Genomic DNA, 13,860 nt, shown 5'->3' with positions numbered 1-13,860 from the left:
GCTGCTGGCCCAAGTGGTGAAAAAACGGACCTTGACATTATCAAGGAGGATGCGCCTGCTCAGAAACCAAGCGGCAAGAAAAGAAAGGCTGCCCAATTGGGGGCCGAAAGAAAAGAAAAAAGATAGAAATCACTGGCAGAGGAGCGGTCGGATGAATTTTGCCCTCAGCCGGCTGGTGAGCATACGGATCTTGTGCTAGACGACTCGCGTCCTGACCGAACAGTCAAGGTAGGGACGACTGCTCTTAAAATTCTAGGTGAAGATTTTCACCAACTTTTGAAGGAATTCAAAGAAATCTTTGCATTCGAGGTTCATGAAATGCCAGGCATCAGTCCTAACCTGGCAGTACATAAACTGGTTGTGGATCCGAAAAAGAAGCCGGTCAGGCAAAAGAAACGGAACCATGGCGAAGAGAGCAGTCAGGCGGCAGCCGCCGAAGTCAAAAAGCTACTTGATGCAGGGTTCATTCGGCAATGTTACTTCCCAGACTGGGTTGCAAATGTTGTACTTGTCAAGAAGCCGAATGGGACCTGGCGAATGTGTGTGGACTACACAGATTTGAACAAGGCGTGCTCCAAAGATAGCTATCCTCTGCCTAAAATTGATAGTCTGGTCGACTCTATAGCCGGCCATGCTTTAATGAGCTTCATGGACGCTTACTCTGGCTTCCATCAGATTCCTTTGTGGAAGAAAGATCAGGAGAAGACGACCTTCGTCACTGATCAAGGACTATATTGCTACACGGTCATGCCGTTTGGTTTAAAAAATGCCCCGGCCACCTTCCAAAGAATGATAAATACGGTCTTCTTTGACCAAATTGGGAGGAATGTCGAGGCATACATCGATGATATGATTGTTAAGTCCAAGCTTCAGACAGACCATCTGGCGGACCTCCGAGAAACATTCACCACACTCAGGCGGCACCATGTCATGTTCAATCCCAAGAAAAGTGTTTTTGGGGTTGAGTCTGGGAAGTTTCTCGGATTCCTCATCAATCAGAGAAGCATAGAGGCGAACCCTGAGAAAGTGCAGGCGGTCATTGACATGCAGTCGCCTCGCACGGTCCGAGAGGTTCAGAAGTTAACAGGTTGTCTGGCGACTTTGGGGAAGATTTCTCAGTCGGTCAGGCGACAAGTGCCTTTACTTTTTCCAGGCAATAAAGAAGAAGGCAAGGTTTGAATGGGGGCCGGATGCTGAGGCGGCCTTCCAAAAACTAAAAGTTCACTTGCATTCCTTGCCAAGGCTGGTCAGTCTCTTGCCCAAAGAAGTACTTTACATGTATCTGGCAGTATCTGACCATGCTCTAAGTGCCGTCCTCCTTGCTGAAAGAGACGGCTGCCAGCTCCCGGTCTACTTTGTCAGCCACGTGTTGAAAAATGCCGAGTTGAGGTATCCCTTAGTGGAGAAGTTCGGTCTTGCTCTCTTCATGGCCATTAAAAAATTAAAGCCCTATTTCTTGGCGCATGCAGTCGTTGTGTATACAAATCAACCGATCAAGCGGCCACTGACAACCATGGAGTCGTCAGGCCGGATTATCAAATGGGAAATAGAAATTCAGAGCCTCGAAATCACATTCGAGCCCAAGAAAGCAGTAAAGGGGCAAGCCTTTGCTGACTTTATTGTAGAAATGACTCGGTCCTCTGATTCTCAAATTCCAGACCAAGTCTGGAAGGTCTACGTGGATGGGAGCTCCACCTCAAATGGTTACGGAGCAGGCGTCATATGTCAGTTGCCAGAAGGCGACAGGTATGAGTATGCTCTACGTTTCAACTTTCAAGCCTCAAACAACGAGGCAGAATATGAAGCTTTGCTAGCCGGAATCCGCATGTGCAAGGCGGCTGGGGCAAGAAAGATAGACGCCTGTTATGATTCGCAATTGATAGTGAGTCAGTACAATGGCGAATAAGAAGCAACTCATCCGGCCATGATCAAGTATTTACAGGCGGTACGACAAGCAGTCGGACCCCTTGAAGATTTTCATCTGACGCAAGTGCTGAGATCTGAAAACAACCAGGCGGATGCTCTTTCAAAATTAGCATCCTCGGCCTCCTGTGACACTCCAAGAACCGTCTTCTGGGAGGTTATGGAGAGAAGAAGTATTGAGGAAGACCCTATTGGAATTCTAGATCGAAATTCAACCTGGATGGATCCAATCAGGGCATATTTAACAGACGGCACCTTGCTGGACGATCATCACCAGGCAGCCACACTGAAAAAACGAGCGTCCAGTTTTGAAATGATAAAGGGAGAACTTCACAAGAGAGGGTACCTCCAACCCTTCTTGAAGCGTGTTACTCCAGAAAAAGGACGAGAGGTTTTAGAAGATCTTCACTCTAGCTATTGCGCTTCCCATGTAGGCGGCAGGTCGCTTGTCCAACGAGCAAGGTGGAAGGGTTACTTTTGGCCTACTTTAGAAGCAGATGCAATGGAGATGGTGAAAAAATGTGACAAGTGTCAAAGGTTTGACAAATTAATTCACTGTCCGGCTACTGATCTCACCGCTATCCATAGTCCACTACCATTTGCTAAGTGGGGCATGGATATCCTGGGTCCCTATACTCCTTCTACAGGCGGCAGGAAGTACATACTTGTTGTGGTCGACTACTTTACTAAATGGGTAGAGGCAGTGGCTGTCAAGGGAATCAAGACGAAGGATGTGATTTCATTCATCTAGAAAAATATCATCACTCGGTTTGGGGTGCCCATGTCTATGGTTTTTGATAATGGTCCCCAATTTGAGACGCCTGTTCTCAAAAACTGGCTGGGAGACCAAGGCATCTCGCACTACTTTGCATCAGTCGGCCGTCCTCAAGCAAACGACCAAGTAGAAGCTTTTAATAAAATCATCTCAGACGGTCTTAAGAAGAAGATTGAACGAGCAGGCGGCCTATGGGCAGATGAACTATCGCATGTTCTCTGGGCCATTAGGACGACTGAAAAAGGGTCGACTGGAGAGACTCCATTTCTCCTAACCTATGGTGCAGAAGATGTTCTTCCAATTGAACACTATGAGCCGACTCTTCGAATAATGTTGTATGACGAAGAGGCGAACTGGGAGTCCATGCGCCCGGCTTTGGACTCACTTCCAGAAAGAAGGGGCAATTCAGCTCTGCGCCATGAAATTTACCGCCTGAGAATGACAAGATCATATAACAAAAGAGTACATAGGCGTCCACTCAAAGTGGGTGACTTTGTGCTAAGAAAAATGGAAGCAGTCGGTAGGGCTAATGAGTCAGGGAAACTAACTCCCAACTGGGAAGGACCCTACCGAATTTATGAAGAGGTTCGAGACAGTACCTACCACATAGAAACACCAGATGGCCAACCCTTGCCTCGAACCTAGAATGTAGATAATCTCAAAAAGTATTATTTTTGAATGATGTAAATAGTCGAGTGCTACTAATAAAAAGTTTGCTATTTCACTTCATTTATTTTGTACTAAGAGGGGCACGCCTACTGGTAAAACATTCGGCTACTCTCCATACTTTGTAAATACGCATTCAATAAAGAGGGGCATGCCGCCTGTTTTATACAATCGACTACTCTCCCATGCTTAGTTCACCAAGAACTACCTTAGGCCTATGGCCGAAATGATCAGACCAGGCGCCCAGCCAACTGATCCAATTTTAAAAACTAATCCGACCTGTCCCAGCATCATAGCAGGCATCCGGCGGCATCCATCCGGATGAAATTCGTCGCAGAGAGAAGCTCCCTTTTGGGTGGAACATTGTTCTATAAACTAATTACACGACACCTATACGACTGTCCACTAAGACAACCGCGTAGCCGTTTTTGAGACAAGGATAACTCTATCACTGACCCAACAAGTGCTTGTAGGTAACATCCGCGTCGGATAACCGACTGTATTACTTGGGATAAGTACAGCCGGTACCTTTTGAGTTAATAGACAACAAACATTGACGAATAAAGGGGTCCAGCCGGCCTCCGCCGCCTGGTACCTCTACTACTCAAACAGAAGTGACGACGACTAAGTAACATCAATGTAAACTTATAGTCACTCCCTAAAACTTGGTTCGAAATCTAAAAGGTTTTTGAATAAACCGCCTGTTTCTTAAACAGGAGCATTCAAACCCCTGTTCTTACTAAGTTATCGCATCTTGAGTAAATAACCAACAAAATTTGGTGAATCAAGGGGAATAGCTGGCCTATGCCGCTTGGTGCCTCTACTACGCAAGCATAAACATGAAGGGTAAGTAGCCTCCAAGATTACCCCTAGTCACTCTCATACTTAGCCAGGATTCAAAAGGTATGACGAGACCGCCTGCCTAAAGGTGAACCAAAACTCTCGTACCCAAACCCTGCTAAGATATTCTCTCTTCAAACCAGACGTGTTTAAGGAATTGGTTCACAGTTCGACTGCTTTTTGGCAAGCGAGAACTCAAGAACTTTTTCTATTTTACTTAAGTCAAGCAAACCTAACGTATTCACCAAAATATGTTGGGGCCCGACTGGATAAATGGCCTACTGATCGTCTAACTTGGAACTTAGACAACCAGTCGTCCAGGGGCATAGGCAGCCCTCACATTGTACCTGTTTGCAACTATCGGCCATACAAAACAGTCGGTATGACACGCAAGCGGATATCAAAGATCTCCGACACTTAGCAAAAATAAAAAGCAAAATTCGAAATCTTGTTGAGCTAAGATGACCAAAAAGATGGTCGCCGAAATCATATAAACACCGGCCATATAGACCGGCAAAAATATTCAAGACGGCCCCCCGGCCGGGTAAAAGAGATACAAAAACAAACGGCACGCAGGCCGAAGAAAAGTTGAGTACAAAAAGCTTTAGGGTTGAGGTAGGGTTTCGGTATTTCCTGCCGCCTGATCAACAAGAGGCGCCTGGTTCTGAGAGGCGTCCTTCTTGCTTCTTTCGGCATCAGGGGCCGCTTCTGAAGACGCACCTACCCCAATCGGCTGCAGGGCCACCTCCACCTCTTCCGCTTCTTCTAAGTTGGACTTGGCCGCCTGGTCCTCTTCAGCCGCCTGCTTCATGATTTGTTGGTTGTACCTTTCAGTACAAGCAGCGAACTTCTTCTCCCAGGCGACATAATGAGCTTTTGGAAATAGAGCCATCCAGGTCATCCTCATGATTTGGGCAGAATCCTCCATCATGGCTTGGGCTAGCTCCATCTTCTCCTTTTCGGCCTTGGCCGAGAGCTCATCAGTGAGGCTCTTCTCCTGCTGAACCAGGCGCTCCTTGACAGCGGTCAAGGATTTCTCCATGGACTCAAAGTGAGTCATCTTCTGCCTAAGCGGCTTCAGCTCATTTCAGAGACTCTTGACTGTTGACTCCAGCTCATTATTCTTCTTTTTGGCCGCCTTCAACTCGGTACGAATATTGGCAGTGGCCTGCGCCTGATAATAAAGAATATCAGTTGTCAAAAATTCATTTTGGGCAAAATGAAACATTGTCTTATCTACGTCAGAGGCGACCATAACTTTAGCAGCCTTTACCTCTTTGTTTTTTGGCGTTGATCGGCCTGCGAAGGCCGTGTACTCTTAACATGGTCTGAAAATAGGGAAAACAGGCGTCAGAAAAAGCAGGCGGCATGCAAAGTAATAAAATTGAAAATTTTTCTAAGTCTACCTCAGATAGGAGACCCATGATGCCGTCTAGGTCAAGGGTGCCGACTCCCTTGACCGCGTCCCTCTCCTCTTGAGGGACGGCTTTAATCATGGACTTGACCATGTTGACCAAGTCAGGTTCTGAGGGGGTGTCTGCATCAGAAACAAAAAAAAATCAGAAATATGAAGAAGGTGATAAAGAAATAAGCAAATCTAGCAGAGCGAGCTATACTTCTTGGCGGCCGTGTCAGGACAAGTGGTGGGTTCCCCACACTTTGTGGGGTGGCCGGCTGCTTGTCAGCCGATTGTTTCTTGGTCGATCCAAGCGTACTCCCACCAGTCAGCTTCCGAACCTTTGAGTCCGGTTGGTGGGAGGATGAGGGTTTGGAAGTGCCCGTCTGCAAAAGAGACGAGAGGTCAATGTTTGTTAAAACAGTCTGATAAAGACGAGTTCTAAGGATCGAAACTCACGGTGGGTGTCTCCTTGGCAGGAGAGTCAGAAGCAGTCCGCTTCTGTTGCATTATGGAGGCTCGCAACATAGCGGCCGCCTTCTTTGAAGCAGAGATCTAGTCCATGGCTTCAGCTACAAATAAGAACCACAAAAGTTAGAAAAATTTTCAAACAAAGCAAAACGAAGGGTACATATTTTCAAGTGGTCGGCTACCTCTGGAGGACCGACTGCTAAGGCCGCAAGCGGCCAGGAAAAAACTCTTCATAAAGCCATTGAAACTCTGGGACTCAGTTTAAGGGCACCTGCTCTCGCACCCTAGTGGTAGAGTTTGCCCTAATGTCTACCTTGAACAGCCCTCGGTCCAAGATCTCTTCCCTGGCCTTGAGAGGAACGAGCGGCATGTTGCGACCGCCTGCTAGAAGAGGTGGATCCATGTTCCACCTATTGTAGCGTTTGCTCAACAGGCGGTCGGGGCTGGAAATAATGAGGAAGGTGTTTCTCCAATCCTTCCATTTGTTCTCTTTGCCCTTGGTCATAAGGTAGCCCTTGTGGCTCGTTATTTAGTACCAGCCGGTACCGCTTGCTTTGGGGGTCCGGCTGAGGTAGTTCATATGGGCGAACGCCTCGAAGTTCGGCTCCACCCCGTGCATTTCACATCCGTCTACATAGCCCAGGATGTTGAACCAGGAGTTCGTGGCCAGTTGCCAAAGCCCCACCTCGAATCCATCGAGGATTTGTTGAACAGCCGGATGCAGAGAAAATCGCAATCCAGCTTTGATGGTTGCCTCGTAACAGCCAAAACAGGCGTCACCATAGCTGGTGCCCTCTGGCCAGATGACTGTGTCCTCGCCGTCCGGCACGAATAGTTGATAATTCGGACCCATCGTATGGTCCGAAAGAAAAGTCGCCATTCGCTCATTCATGGCCTTGATTCGGCCCTTGGGTACATGGAGTGTTCAACTCCCTGTGAAAGGCGGATGGTTCTGACCAGCCTTCCCCCTTTTCAGCCGCATGAGAATCTCTTGCCTCATGCAAGCGATTGTGCCTCTCTTCTGAGCTTATAGAGAGGTGGCTCGACGAACTAGAGCCGAACTCACTATCAGAAGAGTCCGACTCTTCCCCATTTCCTGAAGGGGCGGACCCCTCTTCTTCTTCGGGGGCCGTCTGCTGACTGGCCAGGTCAACAGTAAAATGGGAATATCTTAGCTCTCTCCTCAAAGCTCTCGACAGAAGGGCCGCCTTGGGTCCCTGCGGTATTAGGCGGCTAGTCCGATGTTTCACTAATCGAAACCCGGAAAGATGAGCCATTTGAGTTTTCTATTCTCTTGGTTTTCTTTGTTCTTGCCTTACTATCATGCATAGATACAAAGACAGTTGGATTCCGGGACTTGCGCAAAGTTTGAAGTACCGCAGGGCAGTCGGCACCCCTAGTCCTAGACTCAGCCGTCCCCGGTGACCGGCTGATTGCTAACCTAGGCCGTGCCGGATGCTTTTGAGGTCTCATTTTCAAAAAAGAAAGAAAAAGCACAAAAGCAAGAAAAGTAAAGGAACAGACGGTTACCTGAAACTTAAGTTCTAAAAGGCTTGATCGAGTAGGCGCCTAGTAAAACAGTCGTCCTGGCAGGTCAGAAGTTGCAAACTGTCAGAGCTCAAGTTCAGGGGTCCGAGAGTTCTCTTGAAAAAGTTCGCAAATGTGAACAAATGACTTGGTCAACATCCCTTTATATAAGGCAAAAGAGAAGTCGAAGGGTCATGTCCAAAAATTCAAAATTGAGCGGGAAAAACCTCAGGCCATCCACCAAGCAACACCTGTAACAGGCCGTCGCCTGTTACAGGCCGACACCTGTCACATGTGACATATGAACAGTCATATGCCACCTGTGAGGGGCAAATGATTAGGGGATTTTTCCCACCATTCACCATCTGACAAGTGGACCAATCAGGTTCCGCCATGTGTCCGCCACATGGGCCAATAGGAGCCTGCCACGTGTCAGGCATTGATCTGTCCACCATGGACCAGTTACGACACAACATGTGTCCTTCCCTATGCCAACTAGGCAAAACAGCCACCTAGGCCCAATCCTTGGAAAAAGCCCAGTCAGCCCTAGGTTTAACCTAAACCTAGCATTTGGCACGCATCCCAAGGCATATAAATATGATCATTAATCCTCATTTGAAGGGATAACGTTCATTAATTACTCTCACCTAGAGAAAACACTCTACCTTTTTCCGCATTAATTACTCCTTAAACAAGTACTAACTTGACCGTTGGAGGCGGAGCTCCTACCACTCGGAGTCTCCGTTGTTTTGCAGGTACAGGCGCCCGGTTCCAGTCTCGGAGTTGTAACTCTCCCGCAGGACAACAGAAAACCCCGAAACAAAATCTATCAAAAGCTTTATTAAAACGGGTTGCGTTCAGGTTGATGTCGTGTCGTGTCGACATCATGTAAACTCTGTAACTTCATGTTCATGCCGTGACTGTTTTGGTCGTGTTAGAATTGACAACTCTACTCAAATCAAATTTGAACTTTCGCGGTTTTATTTTTCATATTTACGGGTCATGTACTTAAGAGTAGAGTAGAGTCAGGGTAAAGGGATTTCCATCCCCAAACACCCCCCATTTAACAAGATTCGAGCCTCAAACTTTGAGGGAAGAGCGAGAAAGTCCATGTCAAAAATTATTGTAATCATGATTGGCAAAAACACTAGTAATACTTTTAGACGGTTAAGTATTGGCGCATAGATGCTATTTACATGGCAAGTAAATAGCAGCTATAAGACAAAAGAGTGGTGAATTTTTTTTCTTCTGTGGTACAAATATTGTACTACTGTTACCTATAATGGCTATAAATAGTACTACTAAAACAATTTATACTCTAGTAGTATAAAATATATGTATAATAGTACATTAAAAATACCACTATAAGTATAAGTACATTAAAAATATCATTGTAGCAATAAAAAATTACAAAAATTAAGTGAATATACCAATTAGCCCTCCTATATGCATCCTAACAAATAGCAGCTATGCGCCTAGTTGCACTCCTTTTAGACCACATGTTAGGCTATAAATATTATACCAACATGAGATTTAAAAGTATCAATAGTCTTGTTGGTATTTGTAGACCTCATGTTACTATTGTACTAACATGAGGTATGAAAGTATCGACAGACATTTGTTATTGTCACTAGTGATGAGATGAATTATTGATTCAGAGAGTCTCAAGTAAGAGCATTGACAAACTTTGGATTACCATTTTTTATTTTTTGTCTAATTAATATAATAATTAATCAGTTACGATGGAACTATTGAAATAGTGAGATGACAACTTTGGTGGCTATGATCTTACCACTAATTAAAATAGTGTAATTTGCACGAAATTGCCTATCAAACCAAAGTTCCGTAGAATATTTTTAAGTTAAAAGAGTTGACATGAGATAGTGATTAATAAATAATTTTGAAATCTCTCTTGAGAGGTTTTTGTCAAATTAGATGCGATTTGCTAACTAAACTAAAGGTAGCCGCACAATAATTGAAATTAAAACTATATAATTAATTAAACACTAAGTATGGTTTAAAATACAAAACCCATCAAAGAGGAGTATCAATGGGAGAGGAAAAGTGAACAATGTAAAGCAATTATTGTTTGCTAGATTAAACTAAGTTTGCATGGTACGTAAAATTAGATTCCAAACACAGTATTTGCAATAATAAAAACCATTAATTGAAAATCAAACTTAATTGATAGAATCCTAATTCCTCAAGATTGAACAGGACAAACAAACAAACAACATAACACAACTTTTCACTTTGTCACATTCAACGGATCTCTGGCTCGTGTTATTTCCCACGCTGTCAATGGGTAGTATGTAATGGTTGGTTTGAATTAATCATGTTGCTTCACATCCACAATCATAGGACTTTGTAATAAACAACATTATTCTCTAGTAGCTAGCTATTGTACTAAATTTAATTTGCACTAACATTATAAAACATCAAATTTGTTTAATCCTCGGAGGATCATCACTATACAGGCATATAACTGACGTATGTGTTTTGTAAGGTATAATTAAGACGATTTCTTAACCAATATGTACAATAAATAACAAGTTGTACATTAAAAACTGAAATTTAATGAACCCAATGTATTACGACTTTGTTACTACGAGTATGTAATTATATTATGAGGTGTAATATAACATTAGCTAATGATGTAGGTGCATTATGGAAGTAGAATAATTAATTAATCATGGTAGGGGTGGAATAATGGAATATAGGGACGTTGAAGGAACTAAAAAAAACATCCACGGATGATTCCTTGTTTTGTTTTCTATCTTATTCTCTCTCCTTTCTTTGCCATCTTGCCAGTCTGCCTCTGTCAAATGACATCTCAATGCCAGTATAATAAAATCTTGCCAACTTGTTCAATACGACGTCGCCATGCTCCATTATATTCTATACATTATGTTAGTACAATTATACTAGTAGTGTTTGTAAGTTTTTGCAACAACAATAATGGACAATCTCAAAAGCAAGTTAAAAAATGAATTCTTGGTCTTCCAATTTAGTTTCTAAAGCTGGTAAAATTGTGTTGATTTAAAGTCATTTGAAGGCTATATCCTCTTATATAGCTCGCCTTCCTGTTTCTGTTACCTCTTCTTTGGATAAAATTGACCGAAATTTCTTTTGGAAACAATATCTTCCTAAGAAAGGTCTTCCTATGGTTGCTTGGGATACTATTTGTCAGCCTAAAAGTCAAGGTGGCTTAGGTTTACGTAAATTTGATGCTATTAATTATGCTTTTCTAGCTAAATTAGGCTGAAAAATCATGATTGACCCTTCGAATTTATGGGTTCAGTCAATTACAGCGAAATACCTTCGTAAATCCCACTTTCTGAGTTATCATTCCCGGTCTATAGATTTCTGGATTTGGAAAAAAAATTCTCTAAATTCGTTCTCTATTAATTAGGGGACTCCGATGGAAAATTGGTAATGGTTCTTCCATTCTTTTTTGGGTTGATATTTGGTGTGCTGATACTAATATCATTGCCCTTTTAAATTCAGACCCAGATCATATTCCTAATATTGGTGTCACTATTGATATGTTTATCTTAGAAAATAATACTTGGAATGTCCCCCTTCTACTCTCGGTCCTCCCTCATGACCTTGTCGAAATTATCCGTGGGAACCCCCTCCCTTCCTCTCTTGTTTCTGACGAACCTTGTTGGGGTCTATCTAAGGATGGTCAATTTACTGTTAAATCAGCCACTTGGCTGGCCCACAATTCAATCCCGTCTTCTACTAAATGGGAATTTCGTTGGAAATGGAATTTAGACATTCCACCCAAAATTAAAATCTTTTTATGGCAAATCCTTATGAACAGTCTCCCTACTAGACAAACCTTACTCTCCAGAAATATTAATGTCCCTCCTTGTTGTGCGTTTTGTAACATGTATTTTGAATCTCAACGACTCTTATTTCTTCATTGCCCTTTTTCTGTAAATCTTTGGTCTTCTGATTCCGTTCGTGCTTGGGTTGGTATGATCCTCTACTGTGCTACGATCCCAGGTTTATTTCGGTCTCTTAAGATTTCTTCTCCCCGCTCACTCCCTAAAATTGTAATCCTTTTTTGGACCATATGGAAATGTCGTAATACACTTGTTTTTAAAACCACTACAGTCAATACTAATAGTATTTATATTAGTGCATTTTCTTTATTTCAGGAATGGAAGGCTCGTTCCATCTTGGATGATAACTTATTTGGGTATTTTTACCCTAACCACGGGGACCAATAAGAGCGTGACTCGTGTCACCTTAGGAAGAGTCCAAAATGGACCTACCAGGACATGATACGTGACATGCAGATAGTATAGGAAATGGCGGCCTTCAAGGCCCATTTCCCGAGGCGCTGTAAAACGGCGCAACCCACCAAATCTAGGTCTAAGTGACCTACGTAAGGGCACTATTCCCAATGCCCTATAAATAGGGACATTTACCCCATTTTGGGGGCAGATTCATTTATTACATCATTTACTATTCTCTTACAACAGAGAATTCACTTGATATCGAGACCCGAGAAGATTTACTTACTTTCCGTATTTTACTCTCTGAACACGTACTAACTTGATCGTCGGAGGCGGAGCTTCCGTTTGTTGCAGGTACAGACGAACGAGGAGCCAGTCTTGGTGACGTAACTCTCTCGTAGGACATCTCGCAAAAAACCCCGTAACATTTGGCGCCGCATGTGGGGAGAGTACCTCTAAGATGGTTTCTCAAGAGACTGTACCGCCTCTTGAGGAAAAGCACCTGTCAGCAGAGGCCCATTCGGACTAGGTTACATATTCGGATCCAGAGGTCAAAATTCACATGGCCAAAGATGGATCCCTCATCTCTAAGCGCATCCAACAAAAAGATATTAGGGAGCGGGGCGATAACTAGGCGGGTCTGAGCAAGATAATCGGCCAGCCTCAAACTATAGGACAGACTGCTCACATCACTCATGAGGAGTTTGTCAAGTTTATGATGAACTTCAAAGGTGAGATAAGAGACCTCATCAAGACCTAGACGGCTGATCCTAGCAAAGGAAAGTCGGCCAAGAAACCTTCTCACTTTGTGAAGGCAAAGCCCGTCAAGAACAGGCAGCCCACTCCGCATCCCAAGCATAACGAGGGGGACCAGCCCTTAATTGACTAGAGTAAACTCCATCTCCCAGGGGAAACCCAGAGAAAGCCCATCCGGCATGTGCAGTCGGATGGCAGCAAAAAGACTTACCTTGATGCTCGACATTTCATCGAGCACAAGCGGAACAACCAACTGTCTGACTCAGCTTCAACGCCGACAATGCTAGAATACTTCGATGAGGTACTCCCCATCTGCACAGGAGCACCTGTCAGGCGGCCAGTCCGTCCATACAAGTCCTCAAATGATAGGCTCGGTGTCGTATGTGCCACATCAAACATATGGGCCGTTTGCCCAACCTTATCAGCAACCTGCCCTCTTCGTAGGTTAGACGACATATCAAGTCCAGCCCCTGGACTGGAAGCTACGTCTGCTCAAACTTGGAGAACAACCCTCTGCGTTCTCCAAGGAGATAACTGAGGCGGCACAGCCGGCCAAGGTTAAAAATGACTTGGTTGGTGCCTATGATGGCACCACCAATCCAGAAGACCACCTGATGGCCTACACCAACCTCATGTATCTACAGGGGTTGGATGATGCCTCATGGTGTAGATGCTTCCCAGCTACACTAAAGGGCATTTCTCAACAGTGGTTCAGCAACCTTGCGTTCCTGTTCGCCTCTAACTTTTCCATGAACATACCTACCAAGAAGACAAGCATCGACTTGGGAGATAAGGAGGGGCTCCGTTCTTATGTCAGGCGGTTCAATCTTGTGAGAATCCTGATCCAAGGACTGTCTGACGAAGTTGCTTTCATAGACTTTTTTAAAGGTCTGAAGGACGGGTCACAATTCAAGTTTGACCTCGTCCGGAAGAGAATCTTCACTCTTTAGGAAGCGCTGAGGGAGGTAGAAGCCTATGTACAGGCGACAAATTAAGCTCTGAATCTCTAGCAAGCAGTCGGAATTAAAGAGGTATGACAAACAAAAACGGAGTTGGCAAGATCAGCCGGCTCAGAAAAATGAAGAGCATAAATAGATAAAAGACATCTGGGTGGTCGACGACTCTAGTCAACCGTCCAAAAAGAAAAGGAAAGAGGTTAAGTCGCATGTCCCAAGGTACGAGTTTAACAAATACTGCTACACCATCCTCATGGAAATCAAAGATTGGGTGGTGCTTGAGAAGCCCTCGGCGATGAAAGG

This window comes from Chenopodium quinoa, unplaced genomic scaffold (genome assembly GCF_001683475.1).
Source record: "Chenopodium quinoa cultivar QQ74 unplaced genomic scaffold, ASM168347v1, whole genome shotgun sequence".
In the NCBI taxonomy this organism is placed as follows: domain Eukaryota; kingdom Viridiplantae; phylum Streptophyta; class Magnoliopsida; order Caryophyllales; family Amaranthaceae; genus Chenopodium; species Chenopodium quinoa.
This window is presented reverse-complemented; position numbering follows the sequence as displayed.